General features: G+C 33.6%; 2 non-coding genes across 2 annotated transcripts; both read right to left on the reverse strand.

Annotated features, from left to right (window-relative positions):
- Positions 1-12,215: 12,215 nt before the first annotated feature.
- Positions 12,216-12,287, reverse strand: TRNAP-UGG (transfer RNA proline (anticodon UGG)). Its single transcript has one exon. It is a non-coding gene; the product is annotated as a tRNA-Pro (tRNA).
- Positions 12,288-14,710: 2,423 nt separating this feature from the next.
- TRNAP-UGG (transfer RNA proline (anticodon UGG)) lies at positions 14,711-14,782 on the reverse strand. The gene has a single exon. It is a non-coding gene; the product is annotated as a tRNA-Pro (tRNA).
- Between the last annotated feature and the right edge of the window lie 4,110 nt (positions 14,783-18,892).

Below are 18,892 nucleotides of genomic sequence, written 5' to 3' on the forward strand. Positions count from 1 at the left end.
CAACCTCCGCCAGCGTCACTCGCCCACCGCGTATCCACGGTTTACTACAAGCAGCTATCTGTACTCCTAATAGCAGACGCCGATTTCAAACGGACTACGGTAATACCGCGTATCCACGGTTTACTATAAGCAGCCATAACTCCTAATAGCAGACACCGATTTCAACGGACTACGGCTACGAAATGACTACTGGCACACTCTGACCAACCGAACTAAGATTCATCGCTATCACTCAACTCAAACTCAAATTTCAAACACTAATCAACTTCAAGTGGTACTTGGCCCTCAGGCATCCTCAATATTTTAACAAAGTGAAGTTATCCGAACATTGTATAAACAAAATCTGTCTTTTCAAAGCGATTATTGGTGTTTACAGGATTCAATAGCTCAACAGTTAAAAAAAAAGTGAAACCTGAACTGACTATTACTCATCCAACAGAATCAATATTCTTAATCGTTTTTCGTTTTAATAAACTCAAGTTATCTCCTATACAGCCATACTGACAATCATGTGTCCCCGTACGCCATTTCTCACACTACATTACTACGGTAATTCATCTCGGGATACCAAAATAACTACCATCCTGCCTCAGCCCACACTGACCTTACAGGGTAACCATACTGCCCCGGTCCTCCTGACCGGTCAGAACACACATCTACTATCCTGGACCTCATGCCAGATAGAACACCACAATCCTTCGATGAACTACATTACCATCACAATATTATTTCACGCAACACACATTTACTTCACAACGTACGAGACAACACAACCATCAGTATGCTACAACTATACTCCACTACAACTCTACTGAACTATACCTCTCAAGTCTACCATAGAGCCTGTGCAGCTTGCTCAAATTTTAACAGCAGTTTTATTTTGTTGTCATGATCATTGACAAACAAATGTGACAACAGCACAAAAATAACATCTTAAAAAGTTTAAAACGAATAATTCGTAACTGAACCGCAGAAAACACTCAAAGTGGTGAAAGCTTATTCTCAACTGAATATTTACCAACTTGAATTTAAAGTAATCATGTGATAACATATCTGCCTACAAAAAATCGCGAGAAACCCTTCAAATTTTTTTTATCGGCAAATTTGAAAACTCAACTTAAAACAATTATTAAGTGTAGGCTTAAACTCATCTGTGAATCTAATATCGAACGGCAAAAGGGCTGAGCTAAATTTTAGTTTCAACGTAATAAGAATGAACTGCTCAACAACTACTGTACAGTTGTACACTGTGTACTGTAGGTAGTTACCTAATTGATGTATTCAGTTGATGTCAAACTGCAGCTAGTCACAAAAACTATTATCAAGAAATTACATTAAATGCACACAATGTTAAAATCGATTAGGTACTATCGATGTAAATCGATTAGGTACCATCGATGTAAATCGATTAGGTAAGATCGATGTAAATCGATTAGGTACCATCGATGTAAATCGATTAGGTACTATCGATGTAAATCGATTAGGTACCATCGATGTAAATCGATTAGGTACTATCGAATACTCCACGTTTAGGACTTATTTGAAGCTAAAAAAAGAAAAATATGTGCGTGTACTACGCACGAAATGAAACTTCTTTATGACCTTATTTTTCAAAAAAATAATTTACTATATGCAACTTTACAGAAATATGGTCGAATCACGCGTGATAGGGATAAGAAAAAAAATGGTGCGTAACGGAAAAATGTCACGCTACATTTCTTTTTCAACCCCGATAAAGAAGTTTCACTTCAAAAACCTTCAGAAAACCTGGAGGGGTTTTTCCTTTCTCTATGCAATTAAACAGACATTATCTGACGATAGTATGTAAACTGTAAAGGCGCTATTAACCTTAAGATTATTTTCAACAGTCTTAATATCTTAACATTGAACGGACCCAAACGTCGATGAGATAGTTAAAATAATTTAAAAGCAATCAAGTTACGTACTCAAACTAAATCTAGACCCGTATTCCAATCATAACATTTATCTTAGGCCAGCTGTTTATTTGAACACGGTAATTATCTGCGACATTGTATTATGAACTGCCTAAATAAGGACCTAATAAATTCTCCAAGTAAAAATTCAAAACTAAATGCCTCGATTTACCTTTTATTCGATCAAAGTAAATCTGTCATTTCATAAAACTGCATATTGTAAAAACTGCATACTGTGAATTGTTCACAACATTATTTTAAGAAATTAACCTCAAATATCACCTTAAATAAAACCTACGAAAAGTTTATAAACCTCTAATGCACTAGTTAACGCATTACTTTTCGTTTTTAATCGAATAGCAATAAGGCTGTCTTTGTGTAGCAATTAATTGCTATTTGTCAAGGGTTATAGCCTAAATAAAAACTAACGCAGGTAGTTTAAAAAAATTAATGCGGGTAGTCAAGAAACTAACGCGGGTAGTTAAGAAACTAATTTAAAAGCAATTCGCATACTGTTTTTGTTCTGATACACGGACAAGTGAATGTTTATTGTTTACGTTCGATTGAAGAATCTGGATGCAGTGTACAAATTAATGTGTTTTCTTTGTTAGCGTTAATTCGCAAAGTTACAAACATTAAAACAAGTCGTTACTTAATTTCATCTTGAAGGCAGTACTTACGCCGCGAAGCATTTTTAAAATAACACGAATTACCTACTAAAGTAAACGCGTCCCTGAATAAGTGAAATACAAGTCACACGACCTAGGTACTGATAATTTATCACTGCGTAACTAAGATGGGCTGAATGTAATGGAATAAGTTTTAACTAACTACAAAACCTTAAAGCCATATCGCACGACCTAATAATAACATCACTGCGTAAATAAGTTGAGTTTAATGTAATGTAATAAGATTTAACTATACACTGGTCTTGTAGGCTACAACTTTAAACAAAATCTAATCGTTACATTTGGTACAACCTGTAAATCAGCGCTGCCCTTGTGCAGCATTTTGCCGAGGCTGTGACCATTTTCCTCAATTAATTTTAAAATAAATTTTGTAACTAATGTTTTTGGCAAAAAATTTCTTTTTCTTTCGAATATCTAAAAAGTGGAATGTTATCTACTGACCGGTTTGGTATGAGATTGAAGGATAGTTGCACGACACGTCGACACGTCGCTCTGGTTCAGGTGATCTCAGGCTCGACGTGTTGATGGTAGTGATGGTAGCGCGACGCCCGGCGTGGTATTGTGGCGCCTGGCGTGGATGCGCAGCGCCTGGCGTGGTGTCGCGGAGCCCAGCTTGGTGCCGCGGCGCTCAGTATGGATGCGTAATGCACCACATGGCGCAACGCATGACGCTCGACGCATGATGCTCGAAGCCGGATGCTCGACGCGATGGCACGGTGCACGACATGACACGGCGCTGCTCTCGATGATACGGCTTCCGACTTTTTGCTGTTCCCGTTGAAACTGGATCGAAGTGCCACGTGGTTGCGGCGCTTTGACTTTTAATCAGGTTATCGTATATCGTATCGAGGTTATCGCCACGTGTTTTCTCATTTGCTCGATTTGATCCCAATTCTGATGTCGGAGCATGGTGTAGAATGTGAATCTATTTTCAAGCTGTGGGCGTTGCGTTGGGTAATCGAGCAAAGAAACACCTCAAACTCAATCATTTCTTTATTTACCACCGATTCGGAAAGCAGTATCTACAGAGAAGAACCGGCAAGAAACTCCATAGTTGCTCTTTTAATCATGTCAGTTTTACAATACAATCACTTTTAATAACCGTTACGTTACACATTTAAATTAAACACTAGCAAAGAAAAGGTTAACAGTTCCTAGTAGTGGAAGGTCCGAACTCTTCGATGTTCGAATGTGAAGTGCCGTCCTGAGGGCGAGCCTTCACCGGCTCGACCCGGTACAAGCATGAAGTAAGCCGCCAACATCACTGTGCTGCCACCTCCCGGAACTCGTGCTTCGAGTCGTTTTGCATCAGCGCTATTGACCGTCTCCGACATATATATATTAAGATTATAGTAAGAATTATTTATTTATCTCATTGCACTTACAGCTAAACAAGTACAAAGTAAACACAACATTATAAATAACACTTATTGAAGATCTAGGTATCTAGACCATGACCTATAGAAGTCGCACATACAGAGATACATTATAATATTATTTTGCTAATTAAATACGTAATTAAAGCAGAGATTTCCCTGCAAATTTCAGTACCCCATAACGTTAACGACAACCCCTGTCAAATGGCATCCATATGGCATCGCTAACGCCATAAAACACTGATAATTAACTCATTAAATCATACACTAAAAAGTTTATTACACTTGTAAGTTGCGATTATTTACGGCCGCCATTACAGGCGCATGTTGCGTGCGGTTTCAGACACATTGTATCTCTTTATTGGAACATTATTGAACTCTAGGAATGTACTTCGCTCAAACGAATTGTTACACGCATTGGTTAATTTATGCGCTTTATTTGATTAATATATATAACTGAATAAATACCATTTAAGTTTGGTTTTTATTGATATTTTTGGTGTAAGAATGAAATGCCTTAATGTTAGCCAAATTTGAGCATAATTTACAATAATTTATGTAGCTTTTGGTTCGTATTGTGCACGATTATGTATTATACAATTTGTTGTGTTGACTAATAATTATAATTTGTCCTTTTAATTTAAATTTTAATGTTATCGATTTTTGAGTGAATAAAAATTAAGCACGATTTCATTTGCTTTGGTGTAACAGGATGCCAAAGAGGAATTTTAAAACGCAGTAACTACAAAGTGAACGAACTACGTAAGTGGCTGCAATGAAGCTTTGCCCTCCGTAATGTGGGAAGCGAAACCCTTTTGTCCTTTAATTTAAAAGAGAATTGGCTTCTAAAGGAAGTGTCCACTGGCTTTGAAGTCGTATTTATTACATTTCGCTGCATATAACGGCCAGTTTTGGACCTTAATGTTTAGGTACCTCTACAAATTGAATAGGATCTTGTGTAATTAAATACTAGGTACTATAAGGTACTATGTAATAGAATGAGCAGTAGCGGCGTTTAGGGCCGGCGACTAAAGACAATATTACAGACTAGTGTTTGGTAGCTAAGGGCAACCATACAATTTAAATTTTAAATATAAATCTACTTATTCCCGATTCTTACTATAGTTGAAAGATCGTAATCAAAGTTAGATCTTAAAATAAAAAAATTAGCACACACGGAGATTGTTAATACAATATGTATTTGTTATTTGTGTCAGAAATATATTATGTAGGTACACTAGTTTTTAGTTCATCTCTATTAGTGTTATTGTTAGTCTAAAGGGGGTGATATAGTTCATCAAACTGGAGCGTGTAGGAGATGTGAACAATTCCACAGTAAAAAGCTAGCAATAATATACATTCCGATAACAAGCTCCAGGTTGCATTGCTATCATTTTTCAAGAAAGCGATGTTGAAACTAGAAGGTGATTTTTAAAGTTGGTATGTATTCATGGTATTCGGTTCAACGGTGTAGAAAAGTGAAAACATTCGGAATACTGTTCTGTTTTATTGCGGTTTATGTGATAGGATTTAGCGTTGTATATTTTGATTATTTTATTTTGAGATATTAATGTAAAAGTGTGTAGAAATGAGTTATTATTCTTTTCTTGTGTCAATGTAGAGGCAACTTTATCACAACTGTATTGTAATAGAGACGTTGCCATGAAAAGCCTTAAAAACCTTTATCGTTATATTAATTTTGTTGGCATCTTTTAATTATTGCAGCTATATTCCCTAAACATTCCGATTCGTATGGCCAGTTACGTAAACATAGGTAAATACGAATATTGTAGTAAGTATATTTATTTTACTTAAATTAAATTAATCTTGTATCTACAGTTACCATAAAGATGTGTTTCCAAATGTGTGGTGGACACATTTGTAGACACATTATCTATTATAGTCCAAATCATGACACTCTATTAAAAAACTTTTACTTTAATACATTGGACCACAATAAAACAGAGCGACGCGAGCAAATATTCCCTCGGATATGTTGTTTGATCGGCAGGACAGGTTGTCGGCAAATATCTAACAAAAAACTTCTTTCCTTACACCCTCTAAGAGTTCTCTAGCTTTGCAATAAATCGAAAAACGACACTGAAATATAATATGAAACCGTTTTCACCTCCTGGCATGTGATTCTTTGTTCAATTGTTAGAAAATAGGCACTGAATACCTGTAGATATTTTACGCTATTGAGTATTGAATTTTCGCTCTTTCATAAAACTGTAATAAGTATTTATTCGACTTGACTTCCTCTACAAACGCTTTTCGATTTCACAAAGCTATAGCACTGGTTTGTAGAACTGTTTCTAAAAATATGAACGTACTTACTTTGATAACGACCTTTACGTCGAATATAAAACCCAATACTAATACTATAAAGACCTAATAACACAACTTATTTCCTTTAATAATTTTATTTCTAATAACTACGAAAGCAAGCTTAGCTTAAGACAGTGGAGAATAGAAAAATAGTTCTATATAATATAACTTACCAATTACGTTTATTAAGATTTACGATTATTTCAAAGAAATACATCACGCATAAGAATAAACGTAGAACGCACCACTTAAAGTGCAATTAGCCACTTTATCGTTAAACATTATGAAAATTGACAATTACAGTAATTGATAGAGTCCAGACAGTCGTAGAAACACCGCAACCTCTTGTCCTAGATTCCTGATTGCGCCCTTGGCAAGCATTCAATGATGATACGGCCTCGTTTGGCGAAGGTAATTTGATTTTATTTTCGCAATGCAACTTCACTTCGAGGTATTGCGGTTTTGCGGGAACGTTTTTTAGATACGAATTCATGATATTATCGCGCAAAGTACAAATGCATACACGTGAATGATATACAAAATCCATACTAATATTATAAATGCGAAAGTAATTCTGTCTGTCTGTCTGTTACTCAATCACGCCTAAACTACTGAACCAATTTGCATGAAATTTGGTATGGAGATATTTTGATACCCGAGAAAGGACATAGGCTACCTTTTATTGCAAAATATGTACCACGGGCGAATCCGGGGCGGACCTCTAGTATAAAATAAAATAGTAAAGTATGTATCATAATATCTCGACTTCTTTCATAATTTTATACCATTTTGTAGGTATACATTACCGCGTCTCCAAGCTAATTTGACATTGGTTAAAATGGTATACAATAAAATCGTATCCTAACAACAATTTAATTTTTTTCATAATTTCATATAAACCTAACTCAAATACCTTCATTAGACATATGGAATACCTGTCCCAAATCGATAAGCATAGAAATCATTACAGGCACCCCAGGCCCATCCGATGTCAACATGGCCGTCCCCTGGGCTGTGTGCAATTTAAAACCCATCAATAATGCTCTAATGGACAAACTTTCCTTGCATCGCAATTACATTAATGCTATTATTTCTTTGTACTACACGTTGCTTGGCCGTTTGGTGAGCTTGGTTTAATTTTATGTATGGTTGTTCTTTGATAAATGCTACGTAATAAGTGTTTACCTACATAATATTTTAAATAAAATATTCCTACTATCATAGAGTTAGTTTAGTCACGGTTCCATTTAAATAATCAATCCAATTACTACGCAATAAAAGGCCAATAAAAATTAAAGTGTTTTGAAGTACTGTCATAATATAGAGAGATCCTTATTTTCAATATCAAAATTTGAATAGACTAATAGGTACTAGACTACATAGAAAATTTTTGGAAAAACTAAAAAATTACATATACTAATCTTCTTATATATAAAATTCTCGTGTCACAATGTTAGTCTGCATACTCCTCCGAAACGGGTGGACCGATTCTCATGAAATTTTCTGTGCATATCGGGTAAGTCTGAGAATCGGCCAACATCTATTTTTCATATGTACCACGGGCGAAGCCGGGGCGGGCCGCTAGTAAATATATAAAACATTTTATACTACAAACATGAGGTCCGTGTGTCAGTATGTTAAAAACAAATCCCTTTATTTGCGGGTTTCACGACACTTGAGTTGATAGCAAAGTTTACAGTTACGTAATAGAGCATGGGGGTAAGATGAATTGTTTTTAAACTTAATTTAAATTTAGTTAGCCATTCAAAACTTTCCAACAATAGAAGGGTTGCAACAATTGACCAGCACCGCTGAAATTGCTATAATTAAATATAGAGTATTAACACTCAGAGATCGTAATATTTTTTCTTTATAGGCTCTACTATAAGGTGACAAGAAATAAATTCGTATGCCTAATGTATTTTAAAATAGAACGTTCACAAAATCAACTTCTTAGCATTTCATTCAATTATTATTTAGTTCATCAATGCTTCCGTTGTTTGAATATTTCGCATTCACATCATGAAGATTTCAGAAAATTTATATATTCCAAGCTATTATAATTGAAGAAATAGATCGTTTTTACCGTTATTTTTCCATTAAACTGCAGCATTCATTTTTATCAAATTTAAGGTGATCTATAAGTGAAAATAAAAATGTGACAATAATTCCAAGGGTCATAGGATCGTATTGCTACGTACTCACAAAAATGCAAGCTTACTTTTCTTAATCAATAACATATTGTTACCTAAGTCATGCATATCGATTTGATCATGTTCCTGTGCGTAATATAAAAAGACAAAAAAGCTTACTAGTCCTTTTCATTGTTAATCTATCCCTAGTTTCGTTGATGGTTTCAATACAAAATTATTGCTATAGTTATTAAAATGTGATAAGTCATTGAACTGAATTTGTAAGCAAATATTTATTTTAGATTTGTATTTAGTGTTTCTATTCAACTCGGACGCGAACATAAACAAAACAATTGAAGCGTTTATAATAATTAACCATGGAAATTTTAGATATTACCCACTGCGCTTGGCGATATTGAGGCGATATCTCTATTCTCTTGTGAAAAGGAAGTAATCTTCTACGGTCTACGCGATACAGCTGATTTAATATTTTATAATATTTTTGGAGGTGAGTCGTATTTTATATTATGATGATTGTTATAGAAGTACGAAACACATAATGCGGTTATGGGATTTTACAATATAATGCTTGGCTAGTAAGGTTCCTTTCCCATAAATAAAAATAAAAAATATATTCTGAGTCTAAATTTTTCTTTCTCTACAATTTCAAGCGTAACACATAATCAGTTATAGGTAATAATATTTGTTTTTTTTACGAATAAAAATGTAGAAAACATTAAGCGCAGTGCGTAAAGGGTCTCGCTGAATCAACAGTTCTACGATTAACAATAAGATATTAAATTGCGATCTACCCTCAGAGCAAACAGAAATCAATCATCGTTCCATCACGCCAGGAAGAGGGTTAACTCTATTCAAATATCTGGAATATTCGCTCGCTTCGCTGATTATCTATTACGAAGAACTGTTACTTACAGTATTGAGATTTGCGGAACGGCAGGGCTTAAATTAATGAAGGCGTTTGTGTTTAGAGATATTGACGTTTGGTATTTCACAGATAATATAATACCTACTATACTAGTATCTCGTTTTTCGTTCTCATACTCTGAAGATAGATGGCCAAAAAGCGTCACGAAGTGGATAGGGCCAGGAGCCAAGCGAAAGAAGGGCAGACCAAAAGCTCGCTGGGTTGATGTTATCCTGCAATTGACGGGAAGAGACTGGATGAAGGCAGCTGGCAACAGGAGGAAATGGGGACAATTGGGGGAGGCCTATACCCGAAAGCGACCTGGGGCCTTAGACAAAGTAACAATTGAAAAACGATAACGAAGTTAGAAAAGGCAAAAATGTATGGGATTGACATACGCCGCGTTAGATCACGTGGTCTATCTAATGTCAATCCCATACATTTTTCCTTTTCTAACTTCGTTATCGTTTTTTAATTGTTACTTTGTCTACGGGCCCAGGGCATTTATCCGAATTACATTATTAATGTGTAACTTTGTTGTAATTTGTGTTGAAGTGTCATGTAATAATAAGGGCAAAATAAATAAATAAATAAAAACTCGTTTTTAAGAAGCAATTGTAATGTGCACAATTTTAATATACAGTTTTGTTTTTTCTTCCTTATTCATTACCAAGAAAATCAAGAAACAATTTGTAATAAAGTTTGCTAATAGTGATAGTTTTAAGATAAACTGAAATATATAGTCAATAATTTTATATACGTAGTTTTATTTGTTAGTTTTGTTACCTATGGGCAGTGTTTTTACACATACAATAATTGCATTTTCTAATTATACATTTTTCAAATATCTATTCTATAATCACTACTACACTTTACTTTCATTTCTTATAGACACCTTGAAACAAGTCTTACAAGAACGATAAAAGTATTTAAGATTCATACAGAATCAATTCAACTTCAATATTTAAAGTTCAAAACGTGTGGTTGCACTACAATTAAGAAAGTTGTGGATGCAGAAGCGTGTGTAGCTTCTAACAAGCGGCTTGAAAGTATCCGCACAGCTTAGCGTGAACTTCTTCGTCCATGTGATACGTTCTTTATGTGGGGTGACTGTGATTTTTGTGTTTAATGTGTTTATGGTAATAAAATAAAGGTCTTGCTTTTGACATTTTGTTAAAAATTATGAGGTGTAGGTGTATGTTAAATTATTCTTAAGAGGGTAAAATTCAAAGAAAATTATACACAAATACCAAAATAATATGATTGATTTTTTAAACTATAAATCTCACTTTATTTTATTATACCTGTTAGTATATCAAATTTCACATGGAACTTAATTCATTTAGGCGAACAGAAAGATGAAATGGAGTTGAATAAATAAATAAATACAATTGTAGATTCATCAAAAATTAAAAGAGCAACGCTTTCAATATAACTTTAAAGTTTTTATATTTTAGATTAGAGAAGAAGAATTTCAATACATAGGCCCAATAAATTTCCAAGTGGCCCATCCATGTTCAGACACATTTAACATTTATTTTCCATCCAAGGAAGTAGTCTAGACTTAAATATCGTTCGAAATCGATGAACACAACTTTTATTTATGACTATACCGTGAACCGAACCCGAAACATCTTCGTTTTAATATTAGCATATAAACATCCCTTTTAAAGCTTATACGCTGTTTAAATAACACCAATAAAAATAATAACTAAAGAGAAAATAGACGTCGTACAAAAATGAATAAAAATCATATTCTATACATAGCTTTACAGGGTTATTATTTAGATTTGTATCGTATAAAGTTAGATTGATGGTCACCCTATTAACACACGGGTACATATTAACTAATTATGATGAGTTAAGAAACTTGTAGCACACAAATTATGAGCACTTAGTGAGTTTATCTACTGAATTCCGCAAAAGTTAACACACTTGAAGATGATGGAGTTCAAAATAAGAAGAAATTCATAAATGTTTGAAATAAAATGACACACGCGAGAAAATCGTCCATGTGGTCTATTATGTGTTAAATAGTAAATCATTTAGCCAAATTGTTGGTTAAAAAGCATTCAAACCATCATTCAAGCCGCGTCTAACACCATTGCAAAAATAAATCATACCTTGTTTTGCATCTTTGTATACCTACGGCAAAATATTTCTGAACGACACTGTCAAGTGACAGTTCATTAGTTCATTACTATATTACTTTCATTTGTTTTTTTTTTCGTTTGTTTGTACTACAATTACTATTTATCGTCGCAAACATAAACACATACAAACGCACATACTTTTCATTTCATTTCATTTTTTTTTCAACATTAGCTAATTAAAGCTTTAAATCGCAATGATATAATTAACATGAAAATTACAATTCGCTAAACATCGCCTGAGAGCGGGTTGGTGTGATTTTCCCGCCAAATTATTTATGCGTGACGCGTGACAGGCGACAAGGGTGCACGACTATGCAGATGGCAATGATAAATTATTATAAAAATGTATAAAAATGGTATCCATTTTTGGAAGAGACATATCTCTATAGTATAGAGTACTTGCGAGAGTAGAGAGATATATCTCTACTTTCGCAAGTTCTATGAGAAGGGTGGTTCTCAGCTCATAGGTATTTTTGTTATGATAGTTATAATATCAGAACTCCGTTCTCCCAAAATAACATACACATTACACGCATCAAGTATCATCAACCTATCTTTAAAATAATTAATGTCTCTTAATTTATGAAGTTAAAATTTTGTGGCATCTTTTATATTTGAACCATATTGTTATAGGTCTTTTACATTTTATAAATCTCAGAATGATAAAAAGTGTTACCTGGGCTCGTCCGGGATTTGAACCCGGAACCTCTCGCACCCAAAGCGAGAATCATACCCCTAGACCAACGAGCCGTTTCACAAAAACCGTACTGAAGTTCTTTTTACATTAATTTATTAGCTTAGCTGATTAGTGATTACATAGAGGTCATATTCATGTTTCACAAAATTTATTATAGGATCCTATATTAAATCTGTTATTTTTCGATATTCATATTTCCATTGCAACTTAACCAACGAAGTTTTTAAATCGAATCTAAACTTATAAGAACATTTAACTTAATAACGTATATATTTTAGACTTGATAAATATCATAAAAGCTTAAGGCGATCCTCACACTGCCCCGCATCACGCTGCATGTTGCATGTCGAAGTACCTACGCGCGTTCCTGCGGGAGTGCAGATCTGCATCATCGTGCGGGTTTTTTGCGCACTCACGCGCGTAGGTGCATTTGTAGATTCACGCACGGCGCGGCGGCTCTCATTAATCATTTATTCGCCGTTCTCTGTGGTGTGAGCATCACGATAGTTTTGATAAAAATTGTTAATAGTGTGGAACTCATTCAGGACGCTGCCATTATATTAACTGTTTGGTTTTTGTACGGTCAAATTAAAAGAAATCGTGCCTATAGAAGATACATGGGTACATCCTTATTTACAAACAAGATCTTTAAATGGGTCATTTGTTAATAAATCGATCGATAATTCAAAATCCCATTCAAAATAACGCGCGGCACTGCGGGATTCGGTGTGCCATACCACAGTATTACAATATTATTTACTACAGTAAGGAATCGCCTTTGATGTCGCGCGATGCCGCCGCCAGCGTAGGTACTTACGCTGCCACACGAAAATACGCTAGGGTTGCAACAAATGGGAAATAAAACAATTTTGATTATTAATATTATGATGAAATCATTTATTCATATGTACATTCAAAATAATTGCGATTATTAAATCTGATGTAATTATTTGTTCATAAATATATAATTACAGATATTGCACTGCTAAATATTATTTATTTGGACACTTTATTTTTGGATGTTCTTAATTGTATATTATACCATTTAACTAAGTAATGCATTCGCATTGGGATGTACAATCTGATTAGAAAATAATGAGGACAACATATACATAGCTTTGATTTTAATTCAACAGATACAATTAATACAATCTTTCTGAAATATTGTTTCCTTCTGGGATTTCAATGTAGATTTACATCCGTAAACGGAACAGTTTTTGCGCGTCATAATAGAATATGTAAGTACCTATGTATAATAAAATTATTACACAAAAAATACGACTGCGTCGTCCTTTCGCGATAGTTAATGCAAACTCAGCGTGATTGCATTAAGCGGCCCGCGTCGCCCGACCCCCCGCCAGTTCCCCTCCGTTTCTCTGCACAAGTACATTCGTCGCCATACTGTAGGATGGTAATACTGTGGCCATACCTTGCGTCTCGCCCCGCATCTATACGCGCGGGGATGCATGTTTCTCCGCGTGTATGCGCGTGACCCGCATGAACGCGCGTGGTTGCATTTTCAGTGTGTTGGACTGTGCGTGTTTTCTATACAAACGGAGATACTTACAAGTAACGTTAAACACGCAGTCACGCAACATGCAGCATGATGCGGGGCATTGTGAGGATCGCCTAAAAGCTATACGCATCGCAAGTAAAGTTACAAATGCATAAAAAAACACCTTTCAATCCTATATCGTCAACTACATTCAACTCATTAATTTTTATATTATGTACCATAGCAGTTCTTGATACTTGTGCCAATTCTCTGTGCGTAGTTCTCGTATTATATTGTCATGACAAAATCGTCTGAAACAAGAACACGGATAGACAACACATGCAGGCCACGATCAATTTCAAAGGATGGAAAGGAATTTAATTCGGTCACAAAAAAGCCAGCAAACAGTCACTGGTGGCAATGTGTTGAGGCGTTGCTTAGCGTTTAAACGATTTAAGCCAAAGGATTTCACGGTTCACGGATTTTCCGAACGCTTTGCACGAATCTGTATTACGTATGGATGGCATAGTAATGACTTCTTTAGGGATTTTAACGGCTATGACGTCACATATTCTATTTAGGGTTTAAATGCGTCGTACAGGTATTAAAAATTGTGACGTCATCGATTAAGTTTGGATCGTTCACTTGTGAAAAGAGTAATAAAAAATATCGAAAAAAGCAGAACTTTATACCTACTCTACAGTCTACAGTATGTTTGCTACGGATAAACTGGGCCTACGAAACGATTTTAAAAATTACTATCTCTAAATTTAACTTAGAAATTTAAAATTAAGTACCAATATATTATATAATTAATGTTTTTACCTTTATATACATGTAAGTAGCATGTAGGTACCTACATTGTACACTATAAGTATATTTTACAGATTTTAAAATATCTTTTTTTTTATCTTGGTTCTTGCTGCAGTGTTTTTTTCGTATATGCCCAAAATAAAATAAATAATTTTATAAAAGAAATCTGGGCTCGTCCGGGATTTGAACCCGGGACCTCTCGCACCCAAAGCGAGAATCATACCCCTAGACCAACGAGCCGCTTGTAAATGGTTACACAAAAATGGTACTTACTGATTTTTAAACTGTTAATTTTTGTTTAAAATAATATTACAATATAAAAAAATATTCACATGAAAAGTAGATATATAAAATATATGACTGGACAATATTTTAAAGAAAATAATTTTCGTGTGTAAAAAAGTAATTTTATTTCATTTTAAGAGTAGATTTACTAATTGGAAAAGAACTTCCAATTAAGGTTTTTTTCATCGTTTTCATCATTCTATTTTTAAAAACGATTTAAAAACGCATAATACTCATAGTCAATGAGAAAATATTATATACCTACTACAGTTAAATGGGTTTTGTTTTATAATTACACAGAAAATTCGATACGCACATAAATCAAGCGTGAATGTTTACACGCGTACAAAATTAAACACCTGCTGTGTAAGAAATTATGTTTTATATAAAAATTATACAAATCTTATAAATTTGTGATATTTTCATACATAAATTAGCTGGTAGAATTTCAATATTATGTTAATAAATCGGACATTAAATAAAACATGTAACAAAGAGATATTTTGTGATCATGATGATTGAAATATGTTAAGCAATTATTAATTCATTTATTTATAGAGGAAAAACTTTTATTACCACCAAGCCAATCGAGTTAACAATAGCAATAGCCATTCAACACGAAATACATCAGATTTCAGTCGCCTGCGGCCAGCGTGGACGGATGGGTCGAAATTGCGAAACCACGTGTGGCTCCCCTCGCAGCCAGCTTTATCATTTTGTGATAATTATTGTAGTCTAGCTACCTCCCTTTATTTACAAGTAGTACAGGTATTTGTAGATTGTTTTAATATTCTGTGTACTGAACTTATGTAGAGTGCATCGGGGTAATTAGTATGAAAATATAAGGCTTGACAATAATAGCATCCACCCTGAGAAGCATACCTAATTAGAAATTATATACAACTTTACACTGACACATAGGTTGATGGTTTTAGAGAATCCCATACTATATAGGAAAACTGATATCCAAAACCAGTGTCCAATATGGAAAGGCAACAATAATGTGTTATTCCATCCAAGCCATGTACAATAAAATCATGTATGTTAGCGTGTGTAATGTGTATGACAAGGTACTTTGAAACTCAGCTTTGAAAAGTATTTTCGTGACTTCATCCATGAACAAAAAAATCATGTATGTCAGTCAGCGTGAATGACAGATATATAAAACAAATAAGATATATATTTTATTTCAGACAATATCAAAACTATCCATACAATTTTATATGAAATATTCAAAGAACAAAGTCGCACCCCGTTTGTCTGATGCCGCGTTTACACTGTAACACGATCTAAGTGAATCAAACTGTCATTCTGGACACATTATTGCGGCAAGGAATTTAGATTATGTGGACATGCCTTTAAAGTTAAATTTTATCACTTGAAATATTATGAATGCGTGTGTTTGACATTTGTTCAGTTAAACACTGAAACGATGATGAATGAAGCGATTGATGATCTGAATTTTTGCTGAAATTTAGTCTGTCAAGTGCTGTAGAAATCAGTCATTCTATTTGCTGTTGAATTTAAGATAATATAATATGTCATCATGAAGCAATTTAAATAAAGCTACAGCTCAATGAAAGAGTAAAAATATTATATATTATTTCTTCATTATGAACATCAGACAATTTTATTTAATGAAAACAAGATCACTTAAATCGTAACCCTTAATAGCTAAGCAATTTATCTGTTTAAAAAATTTTCAACTTGTTTATGTCTTATCCTGTTTTTCCAACGATATACTTGATCGTCCCTCAGGTTACGGATAAGGGGTGCATTTATCCCTCACCTTCTTGCAGAAAGAAATCACTTCCCCGTGTAAATACACCCTTTGTATACTTATACATTTTTAATTTAAACGAAATACTAATTAAAATTTAATCAAAAGTAAAAGTATTTAAAAGTAGGAGTAAAAAATAAAATCGATTGGGTGCGTTTATTCAAGTTTGTTATTGGAAGATTTATTAAAGACTAGCTGAACCAACTCATGTTGATTTTTTATTAGAATAAAATAGAAAATAATACTATCAAAAATTGTTTGAAATAATTCGAAACATGTTCAAACTATATAAATTAGTACCTTTGTACCTATTTCTGTGTAGTTTTAAAAACAAGAACCTAAGCTAACCTACCCCCTTATCCAAACCAAAAATTTCTGATAACGAATTTTCTGCATAATACATATTACAAAATTCCGACCGTCTGTAAACGGCGAAATATTACAATTTGCCTGCGACATATCTACACCATTATACCACACTATACGTACCTAGGTACTTAAAATTGAACCTTACAATCATACTTTTCTTCCATATTTAATCTATCCACTCGCTACAAACACGTCCACAGCGTGAGAAATGGATGGCGCCAATTAGATTAGCAATAACCTAATGCAAGTATCGAAGGTCACCAGCGAGCATCAGTCTTGTGGAGACACTCCATCAATCACTGACAGCTGACCGTCTTCACGTCCTGAAATACATAATGCAAGAGCTTTATATAATCGGGTTACAGATTATATGATGTTTTATCTGTGGTCTGTTTTTGTCATAGTCGTTGATAGAGTATCAATTAGCTAAATGTTTGAATATAATGAATTTAAAACGATACTACAGTAACTAGTAAGTATCAATTAGTCATTTTCCTTCATAGAATGTTGGTAATTTTTGAGTCTGTTTTATCTGTGTAGGTACTATCTATAGGTATTTCTCTATTTTAAAGTTAAGCAAATGCATTAGAACTTTTGGATACATGAAAAGTTTTAAGCTAATTATATTGATTGAGTATTGAATGAAACCTTACTACTAAAATGTTGAATTCTAGAATTCTGCAAACTTATTTATTTACATCAGTAGCCCACTGTTATTTACATCAACACAGATATACAGAAAAATGAACAGAAAATAAGTATAATTGCAATAACATATTATGTGAAAAAACAAAAGAGATATGATAATAAAAAGATAAAAAATAATTACAGTATAGTTAGTATCTTGCATCTTAAATTTAGTACTTGGAGAATAAAAAGATTCTTAAATCTATTAATATTATACGTGTAACTCAAGTCCTTAAAATGTAGTGTGAACCTACACAGCGCATTTTTACCTATGATAAGTTATATTTTATAAAAATAATTACAAAGTCCCATCATATAATTCGCATATATTTTACAAACCACATACAAAATTAAATAGATCTAATCCGAAAGCCATCAAAGTCGATCGTTATCATGTTTTACTTCAAACTCTAGCCAATATTAGAGATGTCTTTCACTTCTCACGATTTATCGTAATTTTAAGTAAATAAGTAATATTAATATTATCTAAATTTCCTAGTAAGATAAGTTATCTATAGATAAATAATTATAAGGCTCTATTATATAATGTAATGACATAAAGGATAGGTATACGAAGACATCATAATTCAATTTCGAATTAACTTAAGAAACTAATTTTTAATGTTCATAAAATACTGCAATATTGCAAATTGTTTTATTTATGTTTATTCGTATAGTTAAATAAATATATTTAAAAGTGTTATATTTAATTTCTAAGTAGTAAAAAGTTTTATTCCAAGTATACTTTGAGACTACACAGCGTTGACAGAAGACATAGCGATCTATCAAAAATAATTTTGTTTATTTAAAATGGTCTACCAATCCCAAATGCATCACTCATCATATGAAAATAGCATCCCGTTTTTTATCACCACACGACAATCGTATCGCAATCGAATCCAAATCGTGTTGTATCGTGTAAACGAGCCCACGTTTCAGGTGTAATTTAAAATGCATAAATCTCCATGGCTCAGTCGGTCCGCTAACTGGCTTCCCCCGAGTTTTAACTTTACCATTTTATGAATAAGTAATCGTTTACGATGATACTACATTGATATAATGAAATGAAATGTTAATAATATGGACTAAGCAGGGATTTATTGTTTAATTCTTGTTGCTTTTCTTTGACTAACTGGAGCCCGAGGATTCACATGCATAGAAGAGAGGTATCTAAATAATAAGCTATGTGCTGATCAAAACTACTTATATCTGAATCTGTGACAAATTTG

This window comes from Colias eurytheme, chromosome 6 (genome assembly GCF_061535395.1).
Source record: "Colias eurytheme isolate Ceu_HAF_F1 chromosome 6, ilColEury1 Martin Lab GWU primary, whole genome shotgun sequence".
Lineage (NCBI taxonomy): Eukaryota > Metazoa > Arthropoda > Insecta > Lepidoptera > Pieridae > Colias > Colias eurytheme.